A 15200-nucleotide genomic window follows, 5' to 3' on the forward strand; every position below is an offset into this window, starting at 1 on the left:
ATGAGCGCCGACCACCGGGTGGCACTCATAGCAATCCGGCATCAACAACCATAGAGGTCTCCAGGAGACCTCTGGTTCTTATGCTATTGCATCTCTGACCCCTGATCATGTGACAGGGGTTAACGATGAGCATATTTCCAGCCCGGCGGCCGGAAGCACTGGTTAAATGCCGTTATCAGCGTTTGACAGCGGCGTTTAACTAGTTAATAGGCGCGGGTGGATCACGATTCCAGTCGCCAGAGCCCTCATCAAAGCGGGGGATCTGACCTCGGGCAAACTATTCCATCCGAGGTCAGAAAGAGGTTAAAGAGCTTTTCCATGAAAATGGAACACTTTCTTTCTTTCATAACCACAGCATTTAATGTTTTTTTTTTATAGGTGTGCTCTACAAGTTAGTGATCTAATGCCACATTTAAAACGGAACTGGAAAAATTAGTAGCATGATCTGCCATGCTCCATGGTGCACTTATTCTCCTCAAGCAACATAATGTGCTAGGCCTCCTTCACACATCCGCTTAAAGAGTCACTTTGTTTTTACTATCCGTGTTGCTTTCTGTTGCCCATCAGTTTATATTCGTGTGTACCATTCATGTGTACATATATGCAATCCATGTGACATCCGTGGGAGTTCGTGTGACACATGTCAGAATAGAATGCAGAATAGAAATAACAGATTTTGGTGTTAAACATTAGAGATGAGCGAATATTTCAATGTTCGGTTCGGATTGCAATGATGAATTTGCAATATTCACCGTTGAATTCATCGAAAATTTGCCGAACATAGCCGAATGCCATTCTGCCATTCTTATCAATGGGAGGGAAAAACAAACGCATCCCCAACACCTTAAAACAGCACCAAATGCTGCCAAAACACATCAAATGAGGGACAGACACCAGGAAAGAGGCTTCAATTCACATAGAGTGCAAATTTTAGCATGGCACTGCAGCAATTTGCCACACATAAGGTATCGGGGTCTGGAACAGCATTTACAGCTTTCAATTGAACGTCACAGTAAGACAAGATGGGTGAGGGATCGGTGTAGGACTCCTTTGCTGGGAGCGCTGATACCACATGCAACACCTCTACCTTCTTTTAAGCTGAGCCACACTCAGGTGGCACAAATATCAGTTTTATAGACTACCATTGTCAGAAAAATTTAAGGATAGCAATACAGGCAGTTCAGTCCAAGGAAATGGAGGCCTCACAGTCTAGGAAGCCTACTACATGCAACAGGCATGAAGGAGACCCAACCAGGAGTGTTCACATTTCCAAAAATTACTGGCAGACACCACAAAAGTGACATCAATTTTGCTACAGTAGAAATAGTATAATAGGGGCCGACAGGTCTTCCAGGACACCCAATCCAGAGACAGCTATTGATCAAACTCAGCCTGGAGAGCTGTCCACAACTCTTCAGCAGTATGACTGCGATCTCCAAGGCATAGCAATTTTAATACTGCCTGATTGCGGTGAGACCTTGCTGCGTAGTACAGAGGTGGAGGGGATTCAATCTGCACTGTTGTCATATCTCATTAAGACAGAGGTTGAGGGTGCAGTTGGAGGCCCTAGAGGAGGTAGCGGAGGAGGCAGAAGCAGTGGAGGAAGTGTTAAATGTAGAGGTTGGCCTGCAAGCCTTGGGGATTCCAAAACTTGTGGAGCAGTGCCTGCCACCAAAGTCACCCAGTGCCCAGTCAGCAAGATGTAACACTCTTGGCCATACTTACTTGTCCAAGTGTCTGTGGTGAAATGCACCCTGGTAGAAATGTAGTCAAGGAACGGATGATGTTGTCTGCGACATGCTGGTGTAGCGCAGGCATAGCTGTCTTAGAAAAGTAATGGTGACTGGGCAATTGGTACTGGGAGACTGCGACGGCCATAAGCTTTCAGACACCGTCCGTATCTATCAGGCGGAAAAGCAGCATTTCCATGGCCAACAGATTGGAGATGGTAGAATACAACCTCTTAGCTTTGTCATGAGTAGGAGGAAACAATCTTGATGCGACCACAACTGTGGAATCGTGGGATGGCTGGAGTGATAATAGAGGGCAGAATATGTTGAACCGGACAAACTGCTGGACCGTGAGAGAGGTGCAGGTGGAGATGTTATGGTGGATTGAGAAACTTGTGGTGTGCTTGTTCTCTGAGATCGGTTAAAAACAGCAGGCATGTCCACTTCCGTTACAGCTGGTGGCAGGCTCTCATTCAGCATGACTGGAGCGGGTAAAGAACCCGAGGTTCTGCGGTCGAAGACCTGCGTCTCAATAGTTGGCATGGTAACAAAGGAGCAGAAAGAAGCAGCAGATGCGATTGATGGAGCAGTTAATGGTTGTTGAGGTCCACTGGTCCACATTTTTGGCAGTAGGATTCCAATAGTAAAGCATGTTGATTGTGCATGTGAAGGTTCATACATGTAGTAGTCAAGTTATTGCACTTTTTACCTCGACTCAGTTTTTTTTTGCAAATTTGTCAGATTCCGTGAGTTCAGTCCTCCTTTGCAGGGTCAAAAAAGGCCTGGTTAGGCAACCCTTGCCACCCCTGCAAGCTGCAGACCTGAGGATGCTGCTGGTCATAGCCACAGTTGTGGCTGAAGATGCATTGCTCGTGGTGGCTGCATCACTATGTGTCTGTGATGTACAGCGTCTTCCTCCTCAGATGACCTACTCAGTAGTGTGCCTCTATCTTCATGACAACAGGGATCTAACACTTCATCATCATCATCCTCTGTGTTATCATATTCCTCGCCCTTGGAGTCACCCTCCTTCTCTTCCTGCCCTGACAGCACAGTACAGTCTGCGTGAGCCTCAGATATCTGAGTCTCATCAAGATCACCTCCTCCCCCAGGTGTTAATGTCTGATTACGAGGGGTCAGGATGCTGTTTGGACCCTACTTCGTCCTGCCCCGTATTCAAGCTAAAAAAAATTTTGGTCATCGGGGCTGATTTCCTCCTCTTGTCTCTGCGAAGCTTTTGAGTACACTTCTAATGACCATGTCATAGAATGTGTGAACAGCTATTCAGACTAACCCATCTGTGGTTCCTTACAGTCAGTTGTACATTGGAGAGTTGGGACACTTGAGAAGCAAGGGGAATTTGGGTGCCACCTCTGTGGACTGTACTAGGTGTGATGATGAAGTGTTGAAAGAGGAGGGGAGGTCACTTGAAGCTGCGCTTGCCATCCACTCGAGCACATGCTCTTTCAGGGCATCATCAACAAGACGTACCGCTGTGCATCTGCCAAAGAAATATAGTGGAGAAGCCCGTCCAGCAACATAAGTTGTCAGTTGTTTTTGCATAGGACGTGATGTTGGTTCACTAGTGCTTTCACAAACATTGCCACCTACCTCACATGCACCTTGAACACCAAGCCTAAGCTCCCTTCCATCAAGGCCTCACTTTTTCACAGTCATGTTGCTCAGATAGTGTGGTTTGAGCACAGTAATAGCAACAAAAAATTAGATTTTAAACTCTGCACAACCTCTGCAAACAGCTAAATTTCAGCGACAGTAAATTCCAAAGTGAAATATGGCATGCTGTATTGTGTTAGTTACATAAGAAAGAATTATTTGGGTGTGGATGAGGCCTGTATGACAAAGAACATATGCTACAAACTTTTTGAAAGTCATATGTCCCCTACTGTATGACGTTAGGAACACAAGAATTTTTTGGTGGCCTCTGGATAAGGCCTCTATAACACACTAGATGCTGAAAACTATTTGAATGTCAGGTATCCTACTGTATAACACTAGGAACCGAAGGATTTTTGGTGGCCTCTGGATCAGGCCTCTATAACACACTAGATGCTACAAACTGTTGAAAGTCAGGTTTCCTACTGTATGACACTAGGAACAGTAAATTCCAAAGTGAAATATGGCATGCTGTATCGTGTTAGTTACATAAGAAAGAATTCTTTGGGTGTGGATGAGGCCTGTATGACAAAGAATATATGCTACAAGCTTTTTGAAAGTCATATGTCCCCTACTGTATGACGTTAGGAACACAAGAATTTTTTGGTGGCTTCTGGATCAGGCCTCTATAACACACTAGATGCTGTAAACTATTTGAAAGTCAGGTCTCCTACTGTATGACACTAGGAACAGAAGAATTTTTTGTGGCCTCTGGATCAGGCGTCTCCTGCACACTAGATGCTACAAACTATTTGCAATTTAGGTCTCCTACTGTATGACACTAGAAACAGAAGGATATTTTGTAGCCTCTGGATCAGGCCTCTATAACACACTAGATGCTACAAACTATTTGAAAGTCAGGTCTCCTACTATATGACAGTAGGAACAGAAGGATTTTTTGGTGGCCTCTATAACACACTAGATGCTGTAAACTATTTGAAAGTTAGATGTCCCCTACTGTATGACGTGAGAAACACAAGAATTTTTTGGTGGCCTCTGGATAAGGACTTTATAACACACTAGATGCTGCAAACTATTTGAAAGTTAGGTCTCCTACTATATGACACTATTGCAAAGGAATGGGGAGACAAAAAAGCGCAATAGGGTCTTATCCACGTTACAAAGGAGAAATATAATGAGAAAAGACTGAAATTTATCCTTGCGGTAGCGCGGCGTTTTAACTGCAAATTCCCATTGAATGTATGACTATATGACACTAGGAACAGAAGAATTTTTTGTAGCTTCAGGATCAGGCCTCTACAGCTTAATTTCAAGACAACAAAATGACAAAGTGTGATATGGCGGGTTGTGTAACTTTTTGCAACTGAAAAATTATATATTTTTTTTAATGTGCCTTAGGTCTGCAGACAGTTTCATATCACCACAGCACAAAATGACAAGGTTGGATACAGCAGGCTGATTCACATTTAGCTATTAAAAAAATATTATTTAGAATGCTATACTCGTGCATGGAGCACAATAGAAGCAGTGCACAACACACTTGTATGGCATGTGGCCTGCTGGCTTTGTCTGTGGACCTCAGTAATGGCAAATAAAAAAGCTGGAAGGTAAATTTAACAGCCACACTGGACTCTGGCTAGCTACAATATCTGACTGATATACAACCACCGAGCTAACTAGCCAAAATCTTGCTGTTAACAGTGCCAGCATCAGGAGCAGCCTCTTTGCACTGTTTCTGTGTCAAAATGGAGCTAAAACAAGATGTCAGCTATATATATGGAGAGAGACATGTGATTTCAGCAGCCAGTAACACAATTCGTTGTGTCAGGACATTGTGGGTGTTTCCTGCGCCCTGATTGGCTAGCTGCAATGTGCACACATAAAGTTAGGGGAAAAAAATGACTGTCTACAAGAACGTCGCACCTCTGAGATCTGCAAACCCCCTCCCCTCATCAAGCACATGCCAAACGCTCATGATACACCACCATTACGTTGCTAAAGTACTGAAAATACATTTATGGCAACGCAATTATTTTTCCCGCACTTTTCACAGAATGTTACAGCTCATACTTTCCATTATTACCCCCTTCTATCATCCCCAATCCAATAAAAACACCCCAAATCTTTCCAACCTCAAATCCGTGCCTTTGATGCCCACCACCCTGCTCCCGCTCTCTGGATCACTATGGAATGCCCGCTCCATCTGCAATGAACTCCATGTGATTCACGACCTCTTTACCTCTCGCAATTTTTCCTTCTTTGGCCTCACTGAAACATGGCTGACACCCTCAGACACTTCCTCCCCTGCTGCACTATGCTGTGGCGGCCTCCACTTCACCCACACTCCTCGCCCTGGCAACAGACATGGTGGAGGAGTGGGCCTTCTCCTGTCTTCTAACTGCACCTTCAACCCAATCCCACCTCTTCCCTCCCTTGCCCTCCCCTCTTTTGAAGTCCACTTTTGAAGTCCGCATCTACTCTCCCTACAACCTCCAAGTGGCTGTCATATACCGACCGACGGGGCCCGACCACTGCCTTCATTGACCAATTCTCTACCTGGCTCCTTCACTTCCTCTCTGCTGACATTCCCACCATCATCAAGGGTGACTTCAACATACCCATTGACACCCACCAGTCAGCAGCTTCCAACCTCCTGTCCCTTACTTCTTCCTTTGGAGTTACTCAGTGGTCCTACTCAGCCACCCACAAAGACGGACACACATTAGACCTGGTCTTCACCCGTCTCTGCTCCCTATCTAACTTCACAACCTCCCCTCTCCCTCTATCTGACCACTTTCTCATCCCTGTCCTCCTCACCTGTCACCCATGTCCAGCAACGCTCGCACCCCCGCAGAAACCTTGCACATCTAGACATTCACACACTCTCTGACTCTATCCTACCACTGTCCTCCATATCCTCACTCCATGACACAGACACTGCCACTAGTTTCTACAATGCCATTCTTGCATCAGCCATTGACTCGGTCGCCCCTGTCAAGCATAACAGAGTGCGACGAATCAATAGACAACCCTGGCACAATAACGCCACTAAAAAGCTTTGGCAAGCATCCAAAATTGCTGAACAGCGCTGGAAGAAAATGCATTCCCAAGACGACTTCACTGCACTCAAACGAGCAACACTTGTATTCAAATCAGCTCTCACCTCCGCTAAACAGGCCTACTTCACAACCCTTGTATCTTCTTTATCCCACAACCCTAAACAGTTGTTCAATACTTTTAACTCCCTCCTCCGCCCACCACTGCCCCCTCCAACTTCCCTAATCTCTGCTGAGGACTTTGCAATGCACTTCAAAACCAAGAGAGACCAAACACGGCAATTCTTCATTATTCAACCACCACAACCCCTTTGTATACCATGTAGGATCGTGTGCCGACTGGGGGTGGTCCTTTTTTCACTGCTCTCTGCCTTCATCTTGTGGCCAAACTTTAGTACTGCACATCTCCTTTTCCTGCTGTTCTTGGTCTCCCCTAGTGGTCAAAACCCAGTACTTTACCATCTTTCACTGTCTCTAGCTGTCTCCCCACATACAGATACAGCAGTTCACACCAAGTACTTTTATTGCACATCTTGCATTCACCTTCCTGCTGCAGACAGGTCCATAGGTCAGTCCACTTCCCTACATACCCCCTTCCTTTTACCATTGTCATTCCCGATAATCTCATCCCCTTTCTTTTCCCTTCTCAAGCTTCCCCACCTTGTTTTTGTCTGACCGATTGTTGAGCAAAGCCCATGACACACGGGGATCTGAACAGTACTGGGAACAATCATGCTTCGAGTATCTTACGGCTACTCGCTGGCACGTTAGCCACTATGACAATTCCTTCTTGTTGGGATAGGACCACCTGGACTTCTCAATGGGTGCTTTCCGCCCACTTTTCTCACCTTCAGCACCATTTTCAAATTTGGAGCAAAACGACCAAGGCTCTGACCTACCAGGTCACCGCATGCTCCCTTTTATCAGTTTGGGGTGTTTGTGCTACTTAGGATCTGATCTCTGGACCACTGTCTGTTCCAACTCTATAAACTTTCTTGTACCTTCAGTTAAGATCAGTCATGGTAAGCATTTTTCCCTACTTCAGTACCCAGGACCCGTTGAACATTCTCTTGTTTAACATTTTAAGCTAACTTCACATAATTTCAACACATACTACTTTTTAATAAGTATAACACTTTAAACTTCTTTTTATCCCAACTCTCAGCATTTTTAAACCAAAACATACACATTAGCACTCCCCCTTCCTTTGCGGAAAGCACCCCCCATGCATCCCTGCCGTGTCAGGAATAGGGATATTTTACCCTGAGGGGACGTGGAACAGTCTGGACCCGTGGAAGCGTTTTTAACATGAAACCGCCATAGTCCTGTTTCTTGCCAGCATGCCTGCCCTTATCCTGCCCTCACAAACCTTGTCCATGTATGCTTTCTGAAATAAAGGACTTTTATGATACGCTAAACGGAGTGTGCTGCTTTTTTCCTTATTTTTTTTTTGGATTGCCTCATGTGTGCTTCTTTAAGCAAGCACCTTCACTACCGTGCTTTCATCCTGCAAAGTGTTGCTGACTCAGAGTCCACCCACTCCACCAGTAAGTAGACTGTTTCTTAGTGCCATTCAATTTTTTTGTTTTTGGACAATACTTTATATTCCTCCTTCTAGACCTGTCCTCTGACACAGTTGATCACTGCCTCCTACTACAGATCCTTTCTTCCTTTGGCATCAAAGACCTTGCCCAATCCTGGATCTCCTCATACCTCTCCAACCGCACATTCAGCGTCTCCCACACTACCTCCTCATCCCACCCTCTCTCTGTTGATGTCCCCCAAGGCTCTGTTCTAGGACCCCTACTCTTCTCAATATATACACTTGCCCTGGGACAACTCATAAAGTCCCACGGATTCCAGTACCACCTTTATGCCGATGATACTCAGATCTACCTCTCTGGCCCAGATGTCACCTCTCTGCTCTCCAAAATCCCGGAGTGTTTATCAGCCATATCCTCCTTCTTCTCCTCCCTCAAACTGAATGTGGACAAATCTGAACTGATCATCTTTCCCCCATCTCACAGATCTTCCTTACCTGAACTATCTATAACAATTGACGACATCACGCTTTCCCCCGTACCGGAGGTCCACTGCCTCGGAGTAACCCTTGACTCTGCCCTGTCCTTCAAACTGCACATCCAAGCTCTCTCCACCTCCTGCCACCACCAGCTCAAAAATATTTCCAGAATCCGTCCCTTCCTCAACCCTCACTCTACTAAAATGCTTGTGCATGCCCTCATCATCTCCTGTCTCGACTATTGCAACATCCTTTTCTGTGGCCTCCCTGCTAACACCCTCGCACCTCTCCAGTCCATCCTTTACTCTGCTGCCCGACTAATTCATCTCTCTCCTCACTACTCCTCCGCTTCTCCCCTCTGCAAATCTCTTCACTGGCTCCCATTCCCTTAATGTATCCAATTCAAATTACTAATACTGACCTACAAGGCCATCTATAACCTGTCTCCTCCTTATATCTCTGAATTAATCTCCCAATATCTTCCCTCACGCAATCTCCGATCCTCCCAAGACCTCCTTCTCTCCTCCACACTTATTCGCTCCTCACCCAACTGCCTCCAAGACCTTTCCCGAATATCCCCCATCCTCTGGAATTCTTTGCCCCAACACGTCCGGCTATCAACCACACTCGGATCCTTCAGACGAAACCTGAAAACCCATCTCTTCAGGAAAGCCTACAGCCTGCAATGATCCCCGCTGCCCCCTCACCACTACTGGAGCTACCGCCTCACCATCACTGGAGCTTCTGCAACCCCCCAACCTACTGTCTCCTTCCCCACCATCCTGTAGAATGTAAGCCCGAAAGGGCAGGGTCCTCTCTCCCCTCTATATCAGTCTGTGATTGTTAGTTTGTTTACTGTAAGTGATATCTGTAATTTGTATGTAACCCCTTCTCATGTATAGCACCATGGAATCAATGGCACTATATAAATAAATATCAATAATAATAATATTTTTTTCCGTTTTTATAACATTTTGCTTTTGTTTCAAATAACGAATACGTATGTGCCATATTCGTGGCAAATTTATGTTTGCCGATCAAAACAAATTGGCGATCCGAACAAATTCGCTCATCACTATTAAACATGTGCAAATATAGATAGATAAATACAGTTAGGTCCATATATATTTGGACAGAGACAACATTTTTCTAATTTTGGTTCTAGACATTAAAACAATGAATTTTAAACAAAACAATTTAGACGCAGTTGAAGTTCAGACTTTCAGCTTTCATTTGGGGTATCCACATTAAAATTGGATGACGGGTTTAGGAGCTTCAGCTCCTTAACATGTGCCACCCTGTTTTTAAAGGGACCAAAAGTAATTGGACAGATTAAATAATTAATCTTCCATATACCACAGAAATGAGGGAGGAACAAAGAGATCCAAAATATGTATAAAATAATGAATTTTATTCAAGTAATATTAAAAAGACAAAAATTTAAAAATAAAGACATAATGCTGTCCAAGGGACACTGAGCCAAGATAATATATAGCAAAAATAGATGTACAGTCTAAATTACACTGTGCTATGATGTATTGTGCCAATTTAATATACTATGTCTCACAATTAAAACCATAAGCATACAATAATATCAGAAACAGTAATTCACAGGCGCTTTACAACATTCATGTGACATGGGCAAAAAAAGCCATAACTAGTTAAATAATAATTAAAGTATATATTATATTATCAGCTATCACAACATAATATGTCTCACAATTAGTGCCATATAGCATATATCAAAAGCCCCAGTTCATAAGTGCTTGCAGCAGTCATGTAATATAGGCAAAAACTAGCCGTGCAAAAAATGAATATACTGACACATAAGAAGAGTCATAGAGTAGTCCCCAGTGTAATCGCTATAATATATATTCTAACAAATGAAATAGCTAGATAATAAAGATGAGATATAGTATAGAGAAAGGCATATTACCTCCTTGCAGACACATGTGGCTCAGCGTCCCCTCACCCCGACGAGCATTTCGCCGCCAGCTTCTTCCGGGGGCGTGTCAGGGTGAGGGGTATCTGAATATTTATGAGGCCAACCGCCAATAAGAAAAGAGAAGGGAAGGAGCGGGACGGTATAGACTTACTGCGGCGCATGGTGCATTGGCCTGCCTCCTAGCTGACGTACTTCCTCTTAACAGCGCTCAGTGACACGCAAGCTGTAAGCTCTGCGTGTCAGTGTCAGAGCACCTCGGGAAGTAATCAGAGGTCAGAATAAACGCACATGCGCACTGTGAGCTCGTCCAGTCTTATAACAATGAAAGAAGACAGAGTTTATCGAGTGCAAAGTAGCAAAACCGAAATGAATCAGAATAATAGCATGCATATGAATAGTATATAAAAATGTGCATTATTGATAGTGACCACTATGAGAACCAAAGTGAAAGATTAATTAATGGCATATTGAAGATATCCGGATTTGGATTTTTTCTACTATGGAAATGTCGACAGTCTTAACATGGACTTTTTTTGGGGGGGCATAATTTTGCACATTTTTTTCATTTTGTTATTTTCATTACTTTTTGTCTTTATTATTATTAATTTATTTGGCGTGATGCTTATGGGCACTTATGCCCTTTTGATTGCATTACATGTGGGTTACACTTGTCATAATGTGTTTCACCTGAATACATTGTATCTGGGTTTTTCACTTCATTTGAATATAATGTATGTGATTTACGCTTGTAATAATGCGTTTATTTAATATAATGTATATATTACTGAGATGTGCAATATAGTATTTACATAGTCACTTCATGCACTTTTTTTCTGCCCATTGATGGAATACTCTTATCTAGTCTTAATTGTATGTATTTTAATTATATGCTAATTATGTGTCATGATCTCAGTGCGGGTTTGACTCACACACGTGAGGTTAATATCTGGCACCAGTGCTGATGACTGGCATTTCTGGGGTTAAAGGTTGTGATCCCGGTGCAGGCTTACCTGCACACCTGGGGCTGTGATTGTGGCCTCTCCCTGGTTCTGGGAGAGGCTTCTTATAGCCTCAGGACGCTCCCATCCCTGTCAGTTATACTCTTGCCCTTGGCATTGTGTGGTGACCCCTGAGTGTGTTTTTGCTGTGTTCTGGTTGCTTGATAATCTGTGTACGACTCGGTCTGTTCTCTGGATATTGCTTTGGATTCTGCTTGGTACCTTCTATGTCTGTTTGGTTTTGACTGCTGCTTGGCCCTGACTATCCGCTCTGTCTCATCCATGGTACGTTACGGCTATCTCTGTGTATGAACCCCGTTTTGCCTGACTCTGAGTAATTCTGTATAGTGTCTTTCCATCTCACTAAGCAGGACGCTCCCATCCCTGTCAGTTATACTCTTGCCCTTGGCATTGTGTGGTGACCCCTGAGTGTGTTAGTGCTGTGTTCTGGTTGCATGATTCTCTGTGTATGACTCGGTCTGTTCTCTGGATATTGCTTTGGATTCTGCTTGGTACCTTCTATGTCTGTTTGGTTTTGACTGCTGCTTGGCCCTGATCATCCGCTCTGTCTCATCCTTGGTACGTTACGGCTATCTCTGTGTATGAACCCCGTTTTGCCTGACTCTGAGTAATTCTGTATAGTGTCTTTCCTTCTCACTAAGCAGGATGCTAAGCCCCGCCCCCTTGCAGTCACATGACCGTAGGTCCCGTGTCTGCTTGCTAAACTTCAGCATCCCCAGGTCCAGTGCATCGGTACTTTCTGGCTGTACCTGACCCCGGTACCCCTACAGTGCGGGTGAGTCTCTGCTCAGCGGAGGCTGCACGCCAGCGCTGACAGGATCCTGACACTCAGAACACGCGCACTGGCTCAGTGAGCAAGTACAGTGCGGTATTCCTGACATTATAACTGACCATTAAGTTTTTTTTTGTTTTTTTTTTCTTCTCTGCTGAGAAATATGGATCCCATACAATCTCTTGCTGAGCAAAGGAAAAATCTGAGTCAGATGTTTCAGGGTTTATCTCTGGAGCAGCAAGCTCTGGCTCGTTCTCAGCAGCAGGTTTCTGAGACAGTGCGGGGGGCTTTAGCTGCTGGGTCTCTGGGGGCTGGGGCGAGTGATGTTGTTTTGGTGTCCCCAGAACCACCTGTTAAACTGCCTGATTTTTTTTCTGGGAACAAAAAGGAGTTCAGGGTCTTCATGGAGGGGTGCAAACTCTTCTTTAGTTTGAGGCCACGTTCCTCTGGGGACGAAACTCAGAAGGTAGGGGTCATTATGTCTTTGTTAAGAGGGTCCCCACAAGCTTGGGCTTTCTCCCACTGCCCCTGAGAGAGTGTCTGTGAATGCGTTTTTTGAGGCCCTCGGGCACATATATGATGAGCCGGACCGAGTGCGATTGGCAGAGGACATGGTGATGAGTGTCTGTCAGGGGAAACACTTGGCTGTGTGGTTTTGCACAGAATTCCGCCGTTGGGCCGCAGAGGTCACTTGGGACGACGCCGCACTCCGAGGACTCTTTCGCAGAGGCTTGTCCGAGCGGTTACAGGATGCCTTGGTATTACATCCCCCACCTAACTCTCTCGAGGACGCCATGACCCAGGCCGTCCGGATGGACCGCAGTCTGCGGGCCAGGGGGGTGATGCAGGCGGAGACTCCATTGTTCCCTAGTGGAAAAGAGACTGTTTCTGTACCCATGGGCGTAGGGGCTCTCTCCCTGAAGGAAAAGGAGAGACAACGCCGGTGAGAATAGCAGTTATGCTTCTACTGTGGTAAAACGGGACATTGGAAAAGGGAGTGTCCTGATTGTCCATCCTCAACCCAGTCGACTGGAAACGACTAGGTCTGGGTAGTCAGCGGGGAGACTACTCAGACCCTCAGGTACCCTTTTCCTCGTTTTCTAAGGTGTTGCTTCATGTGGAACTGTTAGTGGACGATTGTTGTTTTCCTTCTACAGCTTTCGTGGACAGCGGATCATCCATCAATCTCATTGACTCCCAATTGGTCACACGCTGTAAGATAGGGACAGTTAGACTTAAGGTTCCGATCAAAGAGGTGGCCATTCACTCCTCCCCCCTCACTAAAGAGGGAATTCTCTTTATGGCTGACTTGTTTTCGCTCAAAGTGAGCGCTACCCATATGGAAAAATTAAGTTGTTTGGTTCTGGACAATCTACCAGCAGGATTGGTGTTGGGCATGCCCTGGTTACAACGCCATAACCCAGTCATTAACTGGAAAATGGGGGAGATTGTTCAGTGGGGGTTTAATGATTCGATGTTATGTGATAAGTCTGCACTATTGGTTGAACCTGTTAAATCTGTATCTGTGTCATCTGTCGAGCTGGAAGGTATTCCGGAGTACCTGAAAGAATTCGAAGATGTGTTCTCTGAAAGCGAGGCCGAGACGTTGCCGCCACATAGACCCTTTGACTGCGCTATCGAGTTAGTCCCGGGGGCTAAATTGCCTAAAGCCCATCTGTTTAATTTATCTGGCCCTGAGAGCTTGGCCATGAAAGATTACATTGCTGAGAGTCTTCGCAAAGGACACATACGTCCCTCAGTCTCACCTGTGGCGGCAGGGTTTTTTTTGTTAAGAAAAAAGATGGTGGTTTACGTCCCTGCCTCGATTTTCGTGAGCTGAACAAGATTACTGTACAAAATACGTACCCCCTTTCGTTGATTCCTGACTTGTGTAACCAACTTTCAGGGGCAAAGTGGTTCTCCAAACTGGATCTTCAGGGGGAATATAATTTGATAAGGGTCCGGGAGGGGGATGAATGGAAATCCGCATTCCTCACGACCGAGGGACTGTTTGAAAATTTAGTCTTACCAATGCCCAGCCACATTTCAGAATTTCATCAACGTGGTATTTTCGGATGTCATTGGTCGTTTTGTTGTCATTTACTTAGACGATATTCTGATATACTCACACGACAGTCAATCTCATCTGAATCATGTACGAACCGTTCTCCAAAGACTGAGGGAAAATCATCTGTATGCCAAATTGGAGAAATGTGTGTTTTTTGTTCAAGAATTGTCTTTTTTGGGATTAATTGTGTCCTATGAGGGTTTTTGCATGGACCCCAGGAAGGTGCAGGCCATTGCGGATTGGGTGCAACCCCGAGACCTTAAGGGTCTTCAGCGCTTCTTGGGGTTCGCCAATTATTACCGCAAATTTATTTGGGGGTTTTCACAGGTGGTCAAACCACTCACAGATCTTACTTGTAAAGGTGCGGATGTGAGAAACTCGTCCTCGCTCGCAAAAGAGGCCTTTGCGACCCTGAAAAGAAGCTTTATGTCTGCTCCTGTGTTAGTACAGCCAGATCCGTCCAAACCATTCGTCGTGGAAGTGGACGCCTCTGAGGTGGCGGTGGGGGCGGTGTTGTCCCAAGGGCCTGCCACTCTAACCAACCTCAGGCCATGTGCTTTCTTTTCCAAGAAGTTCTCTGCTGCGGAAAGAAACTACGATGTAGGCAATAGAGAGCTTCTTGTGGTCAAATTGGCGTTTGAAGAATGGAGGCACTTTTTGGAGGGGGCCAGTCACCTGGTTACGGTGATCACGGATCACAAAAATTTGTCATACATTGAGTCTGCTAAAAGACTAACGCCCAGCCAGGCCCATTGGTCCCTTTTTTTTTCCCGTTTTCAGTTTACGATTACATTTCGTCCAGGGTCTAAGAATGTCAAGGCTGACGTCTTATCGTGCAGTTTTCAGCCGGTGTCGCCCCCTGAGCCACCGTCCTCCATTCTTCACCCTGGGGTTGTGATAGCAGAGGTCTCATCTGAATTGGAACGGGAGATTCAGGGGGCCCAGTCGCGGGCCC

The sequence above is a fragment of the Dendrobates tinctorius genome, unplaced genomic scaffold, assembly GCF_039654945.1.
Source record: "Dendrobates tinctorius isolate UK_male_01 unplaced genomic scaffold, ASM3965494v1 ptg000046l, whole genome shotgun sequence".
Taxonomy (NCBI): Eukaryota; Metazoa; Chordata; class Amphibia; order Anura; family Dendrobatidae; genus Dendrobates; species Dendrobates tinctorius.